The 11,121-nt window shown below is 44.9% G+C and overlaps 1 long non-coding RNA gene across 1 annotated transcript in view; it reads left to right on the top strand.

The window, feature by feature from the left end:
- LOC140214037 (uncharacterized) overlaps positions 1-11,121 on the top strand; it is a 219,858-nt gene that overhangs the window by 27,553 nt on the left and 181,184 nt on the right. The window lies entirely within an intron of this gene.

Below are 11,121 nucleotides of genomic sequence, written 5' to 3'. Positions count from 1 at the left end.
CGCCGCGTACAGGTAAAAAAAATAAAAAATAATAAGCGGCGCGCGGGGCATGGGGGAAAGGGAGCTGAGCGGGTCGGCATAGTAAAAACAAAAAGGAAAACGTTTGGGAGAGGAGGCGCCGCGCGGCTGCGGTTCCTGTTGCCATGACAACGTAAACAATCGTGTGCGCCACCATTTTGCTTCTGCGTCGCCCTGCGGTTAGGGGCGTAACTGAAGGGGACCTTGGCGCTAGCGTCGAAAGAGCGTCTGATCGAAAACAGCCAAAGCAGCCATGCGGAGATTCACCCCGCTGGGTTTACGACAATCGCCGACCCTGCTCGTCACTATCATTGCGCTTGAGTGCTACCTGTTTTGCTGGGCGCAAGCCTGCCCAATAAAGCGTTAAATTTGTAACTCACGGTTTCGGCAATGTGTCGTTCTTCACTGTCACCACCACATGACAATATCATCGTAATACGAAATAGTGTCAGCCAGTTCTTTCTGAACAATGAGCGACGCAACCGGTGGAAGTTCTTCATCTTCCGCAGCTGCTAAACTGCTGCCCGAGCAGAGGCTCAGCGCCGCCGCCGAAAGGACCCTGTCGTTCAGAACCAAAGTATTTGCCACAATATGACGCGAATTCAAATCACCTAAACAGCTGAGCTAAAAACTCGCATCAATGAGTATCGTAATCGTCGGTGAATTTTTTTTTTTCACTGTGGCCCCGAACACGTGTCGCTATAACCTGACCAATTATTTTTAACTCAGTCATAAAATATAAGTTTCACTGAAATTGGCTGAGCTGCTACCTGTGAAAACCTTCCTGCATTTCACGTAGTACGTCAATGATGACATTTAAGTTCGTCCTGAACCAAAGTTTCTTAATGTTTACTGTCTTTGTGCGACCGTGTACGAGTTTTGAACATGTAAGCATTGAAAAGTTGAAACTGCAGCCAAGCTTAAACTTTGCTGGGTGGCCACATTTTAGTGTAGTTTGCATCTAATACATGAGGTTTAACAACTGTTCCTATGCGTGGTTGTATGCGAAAGGTACGCCGTGGAGCCATGAATAGTTTGTTATCACCGGGGGAAAGGAAACTAGTATAAAGTTCATATGACGTAGGACCGATGGAGAGAGGATTTCTTAAATTGCGTGCTTTCTTTAGCTTACAGCGTTCGTGTGTATGCTTTAATCTTCTTAACGCTAACTTGTCCAAAGTTCCTTGTGTGGCAGATCTTACTTTGTCTACTGAGTAGTACTTTTCAACTTCTTTCGAGACTGTACTGCGGAAAGCATTCGTTTAGAACACCAAAAGTAAGTTCTACATGGTTTGCTCAGTTGCCTACATATTTTATGAATTCAGCGACACTTACAGTATGACTTCTGTCCCACCGATCGAGTGCTCTGGGATCAACTTATCAGCGTCAAACACTTGGCTGTGAAGTAGGAACGTGAAGTGGCAAGCACACAAAAAATTTAAATTTTGAAGGATATGATAATCGAAAGCCCACTGTGCGTTATTAACGAAGCAATGTTAAGACGCAGAGAAATTTAGGTAAGGCTCATGATTTCCATGATGCTTGAAGGATTTCATCGCCAGATGTCTAATTTTTGTACGAAGCGCCGGTAAGCTCTATCATGCACAAACATTTATTTCAGTGAGATGGACTATTTATTTAAAGAAATGGTGAGAGGGGCTAAAAACACAGCCGAGGTTTTTCGGTAGCAACTAAACATAATTGACGAGGTTAACGCTCGTAGCCCTATTGCTGGTAGCGTTACCTAAGGTACCCACTCAGCAGAAGACCTCTTGTTTATGCGAACACTGAGATAGTAGCTTTGCGTAGCTTTTAAATGTTCACTATGCTCTCGGTACCCAGTCTTCTGTCTCAGCATATTGAACGTCACTTTTGCATGAGGAGCACGGGAGGCTTCGTGCATGGCTTTCTTTTTTTTTGTTTCGTGCTATCAAAAAAAAAAAAAAAAAGACTTCCTTACTCCGAAAAATCAAGGCAGAATAAATGTTGTTGTTGCGCGACATTAGGGGACTAATAGGTTGCAAAGAAAGTAGCGCAGGTAGATTGGAAACCATAAAGATTAAGCGCAATAGAGTTAAAAGTTATATACAACAGTGGTTATCTGCTGCAACCACCCTGCTTCAAAGCGTCAAGTCGGCCTGCCATAGCCATGTCGCTAGCCAACAGATACCTGTCGCAGTGACGGGGAAGGTTTTGGTACCTACACGACAGACAGACGGCGCGCAGGTACCGAGTTGGCGCTTCCAGGAGTCGTCGGCGTCCCACCTTCGACGCGTGGCGTCCTAGAAGGAAGTGAGGGCGCCATCGCAATACCTTGGCCCGCCGACTCGATGTCACTGCGACCCGGTTCGCGGCCCATGTTCCGCTGTGCCCCGACCGGATTCACCTGAGAAAGTGGGGTGTTATTTCTTCGACAGCTGCGCACCTTTACGGACGATGCGCTGCTGGATTCGAACAGGGAGGACGTGTCGCTGCCCGAACGATCGGGCTTCATGTCGCTTCAGGGAGCAGGAATCGCGTTCGGACGACCTCGTGATGCGAACAAGAGAAACCGTGTGTGTCCACCAGGTTTCCTCAATGCAGCCTGAATTCTAGAACACACCCGAACGATGACAGTGTTCGTCTTCTTCTTCTCTTTCAGTCTCCAGGCGCAAAGCTGGCGCGCGTCGTTACGGAGTCTACATCGCAGAAGAATTATAGTGCTGTACCACCACGGCAAAATGGTCGTTCCTGAAACAAAACAAGAACCAAGAAATAAAAAGCAGAAAGAAATGCTATAACGAAGAAACGCTTTAACAAAGTGATACAATTTGAATTCATTCGGTCTGCTTGCTATCTTGTATCCCCTTACGTTTATTTTGCATCCCCTCTTCTCGTCCATTTATATTTATTTATTTTTCATCCGAATCATCTGGAGTAGCATCTCAGGCATTTCGCTATTCTAACGTGTATCCCACTACCATTAAATTATTTCTCACTTTCTAGAAGAAATGTTAGCTGCGTAATAAACAATTCAGTTGATGCATCCCAAAAGATGCTCAAGAATCTAGGCTGTTGCATTTGTCAACAGCGAGTTCAAAACGTAGTACCAATTTTTCTTTTCCCTGTTTATCGTGCTCCCGTTGTGGCTTCTGCCACTTTAGGCTCGCGTTAGGGGGAGCGGAAAATCGGTGACCGAGCAACGAACTTTTGCCGTTCAGTAGACGCCATAGAAGCTGTCAGAAGCTAAGCAAAAAACTAGCTTCACGCAGCTATTCTTCTTCTACTTCTTCTTCTTCTTCGTATTATTATTACTATTATTATTATTATTATTCATTTTAATTTAAATGAAAAATGGAAAAGTAGGTCTCTTTACTCCAGCTGTTCCGGGAACCCCAATACACAACTCGAGCAAGAAAAAAATTATGGAGATTCCACGCACTGTGGGAATCGATGTAAGCGAAGCTTTCCGTGCTGGGTGCTTTGATTGACGATACTTAGCGGTGATGTTGACGGCTAAAGCTTAATTTTTTTCAGCGTTTAGTCTAACACGAGAGTGGCGAGTTGAAGTTAAACGTTACCTTGCGTGCACCACTGCTGTTTGTCTGCGTAATAGGCAGAACACACAGGGAGACGTGTTTGCTTGAGACGTTGTTGTGCGTCATATTTTATGACCTTGAGAGGCTTGAGCGTTGTCATTTCCTCACATGACACATCGCATTGTGGCAGAAGTATTAAACTTGAATTGGATTATGGGGCTGTACGTGCCAAAACCACACTCGGATTATGAGGCAAGCCGTAGTGGCGGACTCCGGATTAATTTTGACACCGTGATGTTCTTTAAGGCGTCCCAAAATCTATGAGCACGTGCGTTTTCTATTTCGCCCCCGTCGAAATGCGGCAGCCGTGATTGGGATCAAATCCACGACCTCTAGCAATGCCATAGCCGCAAAGCTAATGTGGCAGGCACAGAAGTGTTGATTTGACGGTCGACCGCTTCCGTAGTGTCTCCTGGACCCTGCGGTGCGCTTTAATTAATGCGGTTCTGCTTCTGCAGGCCCTGCGTAAGTCGGCCGCTTGACATGTTTGCATGGCGTTTATTTTTCAGAAATAGCAGCAACGTACTGTCTCGTACCTTGAACTTAAGCTTATCCTGTTTCCCCGCAACCACTGTTCTATAGTAGTGGGGTTTCCTTGCCTTCTGACGTTACCTCCCCCACCTTTCTTACATGGAAACGGTGTCTTCTCCTCCCTCTCCATCTTCTCCTCTTCTTCTCTCTACAGTTCTATCTGCGTCCCCTCTGGCCTCGGACGTTAGTAGAAAGGGAAGCCCTGCAGTTTCTGCAATGCTTCTGAGGGGAGTCACGGATAATTACAGCTGTCAAGAGGCTATTGCGGCGACGGCCATTCCTAACATAGGATAATTATCTCCCCCTCAAGAGCTCGGCTGTCCATGCTATAAAGTTCTCGGTAAGACCTAGTGAATTCATTCTGTCCAACAATATTGAATTCTCGACATTGTCATAAACTTTGGCGGCATCTAGTGTGACTAGTGCAGCACATTGCCTGTGGCGCTGTGGAAGATTAATTCGACTTTCTATGTCTGCGTGCGCATACCAGATGGACAAGCCTGGTGTAAAACCAAATTGGCAAGGTCTTAGAAGTTATCTGGTGTTCATGAACTGCATGACTCGGACATGTAATCGTTTTCTGATTAGCTTAACAAGGTGTTTGACGTTAATGAACTTTGCCGAATGTTCTCCAGTGTATATCCGCTACGTTGATTTTTGAGCAATAATATTACTTTAGCGAGTTTCCATTACAACGGTATTCAAGCCCTCCCTATAGAATAATTAACAAAAGCCAATAAGTTATCAGGATGCAGTATTCAAGCCCTCCCTATAGAATAATTAACAAAAACCAACAAGTTATCAGAATACGCCTTATACAAAATTTTTATCATTGCTGTGGTAACCCCATCCGAACCGAGGGCAGCCGCCGGCAAGCTTACAACCACTGACACTGCGCGCTAGTCTCTTCTTCTTGTTGGCTATGTCTCTTCTACGTAAATGGCGATATGTCTTATTTTTGTCATTGTCCTTGCCGCTCTACAGACGCGGCATTTTCTTCCCTTTCAAAGGATGCATCGTCCCAATGTGAAAGTTAAGCGTGTGCAAGAACGAAACCTTAAAACGCGAATCCCTTGGATAAGTATGGCTTCACACGCACCACAATATGTGACTGCAATGCAAAGTGAGCATGTACCGACGCTACGCGGCGCGCTTGTGACATCGCCTGTCTTCTCGCGCGCTAGGCGGTGGCTGGCACGGACACCGGCGACGGCGGCGGACACCACTGCCAACCGAAATGGCTATTGGAATGAGCCCATAACAACTCACGCTGTAAAAAAATAATCTGTGGGACAAACAAACAAACAAACAAACAAACAAACAAACAAACAAACAAACAAACAAACAAACAAACAAACAAACAAACAAACAAACAAACAAACAAACAAACAAACAAACAAACAAACAAACAAACAAACAAACAAACAAACAAACAAACAAACAAACAAACAAACAAACAAACAAACAAACAAACAAACAAACAAACAAACAAACAAACAAACAAACAAACAAACAAACAAACAAACAAACAAACAAACAAACAAACAAACAAACAAACAAACAAACAAACAAACAAACAAACAAACAAACAAACAAACAAACAAACAAACAAACAAACAAACAAACAAACAAACAAACAAACAAACAAACAAACAAACAAACAAACAAACAAACAAACAAACAAACAAACAAACAAACAAACAAACAAACAAACAAACAAACAAACAAACAAACAAACAAACAAACAAACAAACAAACAAACAAACAAACAAACAAACAAACAAACAAACAAACAAACAAACAAACAAACAAACAAACAAACAAACAAACAAAGCACACGCGCACGCACACACGCGCACAGAGAGAGAGAGCAGTGGGAAAGCAATGAACATTTGCTAATCGACGTTTCATCAGGTAACAGAATCAAGTGGCTGCATAAGGAACATTGAGATTGAGGCTTTAGTTTCACTCTCAGTTTATTATTCTTTAAATAGAATGAATGGGTAAGAAACAACACACAGACGAGAGTCCCCAAGTCAGACAGCAGTGGGATTCTCGCACAGTAACAACAAAAGCGATTAGTTTGACTGCAAGGGCGTGTTCAGCCAGAGCTTGCCCGAGAAGGGCATCGCCTATGTCACCGTGTTCGCCGTGGTGGACCTGTATTTCTACACGGAGACCGACGTTCACGCTTGTCGCTTAGGGACTTGGACCACTGGTATCGGAAGCCCGCCGATGGCAACATGGCTAGGGCTGCCTGGAAGAACGTCAGCGTGTCGCTGGGACCGGAAAGGGGGTTCAGCCGATGCAGCGTCTACGACTGGCACCGTTAAGAGCAGTAGTCCCAGGAAAGTCTGCCTCATAATCTCCATGCGTCCAGTGTGCTCTCGTTCGGTAGTGACATTTTATGCCGCAAATAACGTCAGAACCGCGGAGCACAATGCGTATCCAGCATCGTCGGGAGTTATTGACCCCCTGGTGGATCAAGTCCTCCTCAGGGTCATGTTCTCAGTAACGAGCAGTCGCCGTCGCGTCTTTTGTCATCGGCCGCGATTGGCGCCGTGAAGTCGTCACGGTCATGCCAGCTGTCGTTGGGCCAGCTATATGGTACTTTACTTTGGCCATTACATTGCATACGAATTCAAAATGTTTCATAGAAGCTCGCCTACCAGCCTAATGCTTTGGAACTTCCACTTATGCAGTCTGTCGTCAATGTTTTTTGTTAATGAATGCACGAACCAACTTTTGATACTTTGCAACTAAGGGTATACTTATGAGTGACTCTCTATTGTCGTTTAAATGCGGCGGCTGCGTTGGTTTCATTGGGCAAGGCGAGAGCAACACGGAAAGCGTTCTCCGAAGAGCACGGTATAACCGCCGCGGAACTAAAAAAGCTCTTATTTTTTGAAGTCATCCTCAAAATTAGCCTATTTGCAGCTACATGTGTTTAATGCCAAGTAGACTGGTACAGCCTGACTGGTGCCTCGCCTGACTAAGCTTTTGCTTTCCTTGAAAAGATAATGAATAATAGCCGCTTCCACGTGTCACTGTTTCATATATGCCGAAACGCGGAAGATGAAAGCAGAAAAATAAGTCATATATGCCGCACAGTGGTGTATTTTGTCTGTTGTAAATAAGATTTTCATGCTTTCTTTTCTCAGCTTAACTAGCGCGGATATGAGAATGTGGGAATACTTTGGGGAGCGCCTTCGTACGCACTTTTGTGGCTCCATCGCATGCTTCATTTCCGTAGCTCCTTCTGTTGTCCTATACGTGCTCTCTTGCACTTAAACTCAAGCCTATAAAAAATCTCATGACACGTATGCCACATATCCAATAATCTCGTATGATCATATGAGAACACATATGTTCTCATATGACACGTATGCCACATATCCAATAATGTCGTATGATCATATAAGAGCACATATGTTTCATATGTGTTCATATGTCATATGAGATTTTTTGATAGGGAAGTTATGCAGTCCCAACTCGCACACCAGTCTGTTCTTTTCATTTTTTTTTCATTGGAACAGAATGTTAAAAACAATTATGAGGTTTTACGTTCCGAAACAACGATCTGATTATGAGGCACGCCGTAGTGAGGGACTCCAGAATAACATGGACCACCTGGGGTTCTTTAACGTGCACCGAAATCTGAGTACTCGTGCATTTCCGCATTTCGTCCCGATAGAAATGCGGCCGCTGTGGCCGGGATTCGATCCTACGACCTCGTGCTTAGCAGCCCAACACTATAGCTAGTAGGGAATCACGATGAGTGCCACAGAATGTTGTCCGCAATTATTGGTGTTGGCCTACGGGTATTATGTTCGTGTGCATTGTGCTTTATGCGTGGATCATGCCGTTTGTGACTGCGCAGCCATGGTGCTTGCGACTCTCTGTTAAGGCTGTAAAGCACAGAATCAAGAAAAAGTAAGTAAAACCTGCACCACTTAGAATTGCGGTAAATGTTCGTGGAATAACCTGTACTTAGCACCCAGAATAATCTTGCGTTTATTCATTTATTTGGAGCTTGAACGCATGCGAAATTAAACGCACGATAAAACGTCCAATAGGCGAGGTGCTAATAAAGTTTTTTTTTAAAAAAAGTAGGAGAAACGTAAAAGAAGCAACGGGAATAAGCGCATTCGACCCAGGCCTGAAGCAACTTTACATATATGCACAACTAACGCGACAAGTGTGACTTAGCGCGTGGACGTCGCCGCGCACTCTACGGTGTGACGCTCCGACAGCTTTGGTCCGTCAGATGAACAGGTTCACGTTTCCCGCCGGGGCAGCTACGTTCGTGCTGTTCTCGGCAGATGTCGCGGCGATTCCGTTCACGCCCTCGAAAAATTTCGCAGCTGTCTCGTTGAACGGCATTCGGTCTTCGTAGCCGTCGTCGTCTCCGGCGACGTCGCTGACGGCACTTGCAGCCGGCGTCGGGACGTAGCCAGCCGGAGCGTCCGCGGCTTGCTTGAGGCTGTTGGCCCGGTTAACTGCAGCCACGCGGCGGGAAGAGGGCGGCGGTGGCGGCGGCGTCGTCGTCGACGACGAGCTGGACGACACGATCACGGCCATCGTGACGAGAGCGACGAAGGTGAGCGGCACCGTCGCCACCACCACGGCCACCATGCCCCAGCCGCCGCCCCGGACCACCGACGCGACCATGCTGGCCTCGCTGCGCTGGATTGGGGACAGCAGTTCGGATCTCATGATTCAAGACGAACGTAGTCTTGATTTTGCTGTCGGTTCCTGTGCACCACAGTGGCCCAAGCTTCTGTGGGGAGAAAACCCCAATGATGGTGATGATGATGCACATCTACTGGTGGAAAGTACCCACTTACGGGGAATGCGAAGCTTTGGGCGCCAGAGGACACGTAAGGAGAGAGAGAGAAAGAGAGAGAGAGGCGTAATAAAGGAGCGAGTCGGGGAGGTTAACGAGAATAGAAAATCCGGTTTTCTACCCTGCAGAAGGAGCGGAGGAGGTGACGTAGAAGGTTAAGAAAATGGAAAGAGAGACAACACAGGAACGTGACCAGAGCCGGTTACGATCACCGCGCAGGGTCACCAATTCAGCCAAAGTAGTTTGTGCAGTGTGCGTTGACCTTCAATATTGCAGTATTTAGCGCTTTCGTTGAGTTCGGTTGCGAAGGCTTATGAAATCTGCATTCCAAAATGCTTTGTTCTGACAATGCTCTGTGATCAACGTGTAAGAAATATAACTTTGTCGAAAAAAAAAAGAAAATGCAAGAGAGACGGAGAGAAACGTCAGTAGAAGAAACAAAGAGAAAAAAAGAAAAACAAGATAGTGCATGCATATTCGGGTTCTTAAACATGAACCAGTTTAAAAAGAAATTATTCAAGAAATAATCGGGTAGTTGGGATGGCGTATAATGGCAGAGGAGAAAGAGAAACTTTTGTTTTTTATTGACTGTTAGAGTTGTCGCTGTCGGAGTCCAGCTGTATTCGGTGTTGGTGGTAATTAGAATAGAATGGCTGTTGTTTCCTATCACGTATGTGGCTCCTTCCCACTACGGGGGTTCGGCCAAGAAATGGATTTATTATTGTAATTTACAAGGAATGAATTTCCGAACTTTTATGAACTTAGCGCCGTATAACGTAGAATTATCTGTTAAAATATAATCAGTAAAGTGAGATAGAATGAATAATAGTTAAGTTAAAAGTACACAAAAATGAAAAGATAAAGTTTAGCGGGCCTGTAAGATTTTGCAAGAACTTTTTGTACAGCGGAGGAAGCGTCCTTGAAGCTGAATCCCAAAGTGGAGGCCCGAAACGAAAAAAGAAAGAAGAAATAAGCGGTTCTCTTAAGTCCAGGCCGAGTCCTCGAAAGGTATTTCCAATGTTCTTTTTTTTTTGCCGCAGTAAGGTGGCGACAAGATAGAACGAAGTGATGGATTGTCTCTTCCTCATTACAAAACGAGCAGAAAGGGGAGGGAACCAAACCAGAGCTATCTAAGTAGAAACTCGGGGAAGGAATGCGGCAGCGTTTTTTTGTGAGAGAGACCTCAAGCATCTTTGTGTTACAGGGTTCACTACGCCACGGAAATGCCAGGGGCATTTGGAGGAGCAGTAAGAACGTGGTTTGATAAGGATTGCATAATTGATCGCATCCGAAATCTAGCCATCGTTGTGTGTGCTGTCCCTGGCAGAGGAACTGAACCGTGATATCTCTGCCAGTGAATGGGCTGCTTCATTAGAAAACAAACTATTATGACCGGCTAGCCAAATAAAATGAACAGATTGCAGATAAGTAGGAACTGGCAAGTGAAATAGTTCTAGCATGGGCGAAAAACTAGTAGCGGTAAGGGAAGAGCACACATATAGTGAGTCAGTAAGAATAACAGCTGCTGTAGTCATTTGGTCTAATTTACGTAAAGCTAGAATTAAGGCTATGAATTCAGTCAAAAAATAGGCACAAGATCAGAATGGTTGTGTGTACAAAAGAAGATGGTCCTGATTATGGCATGTACTGCCCACTGCGGGATAGGTTCAAAATACTAAGAAAATAGAAAAAAAATGATAGAAGAGATGGTGGAAAAGGAAGAATATGTAATTCAGAAGTTAAGCGTGATCTAAGCAATGAATCGACAAAGAATGAGCAATACAAGACCTTTGCATGAGAGCTTTTGAAGTAGATAGAATTTGTACCTCTCTGCCCGAGTCTAGCTTAACGCGGACCGTACATCTCCTTTGATGTACAGTGAGGACCGAACGTTCACTCCTGCAGTCCCATGTTATCGCCCAGCTATGGAACTGGCCATGTGAAATGAACAGCGTTTAGGCAAAAACAGCATTCATGATATTAACATTGTAATAGCTGTTTCGGGTAGAAAACTGAACATAGCACAATCATTCTTGCGACCAAAGATTAGGGCTGAGGCGCCGAGAGATAGCATAACACGGATAATTTGGTTTAGTTGAAGATCTACTGAGAGAAACTACCGAGAAAGCTTAAAATTGATCGTCGTCA

Source organism: Dermacentor andersoni, chromosome 11 (genome assembly GCF_023375885.2).
Source record: "Dermacentor andersoni chromosome 11, qqDerAnde1_hic_scaffold, whole genome shotgun sequence".
NCBI classification, from domain to species: Eukaryota; Metazoa; Arthropoda; class Arachnida; order Ixodida; family Ixodidae; genus Dermacentor; species Dermacentor andersoni.
The sequence above is the reverse complement of the archived record's forward strand: the minus strand, read 5'-3'. Positions and strand labels throughout refer to the sequence as shown.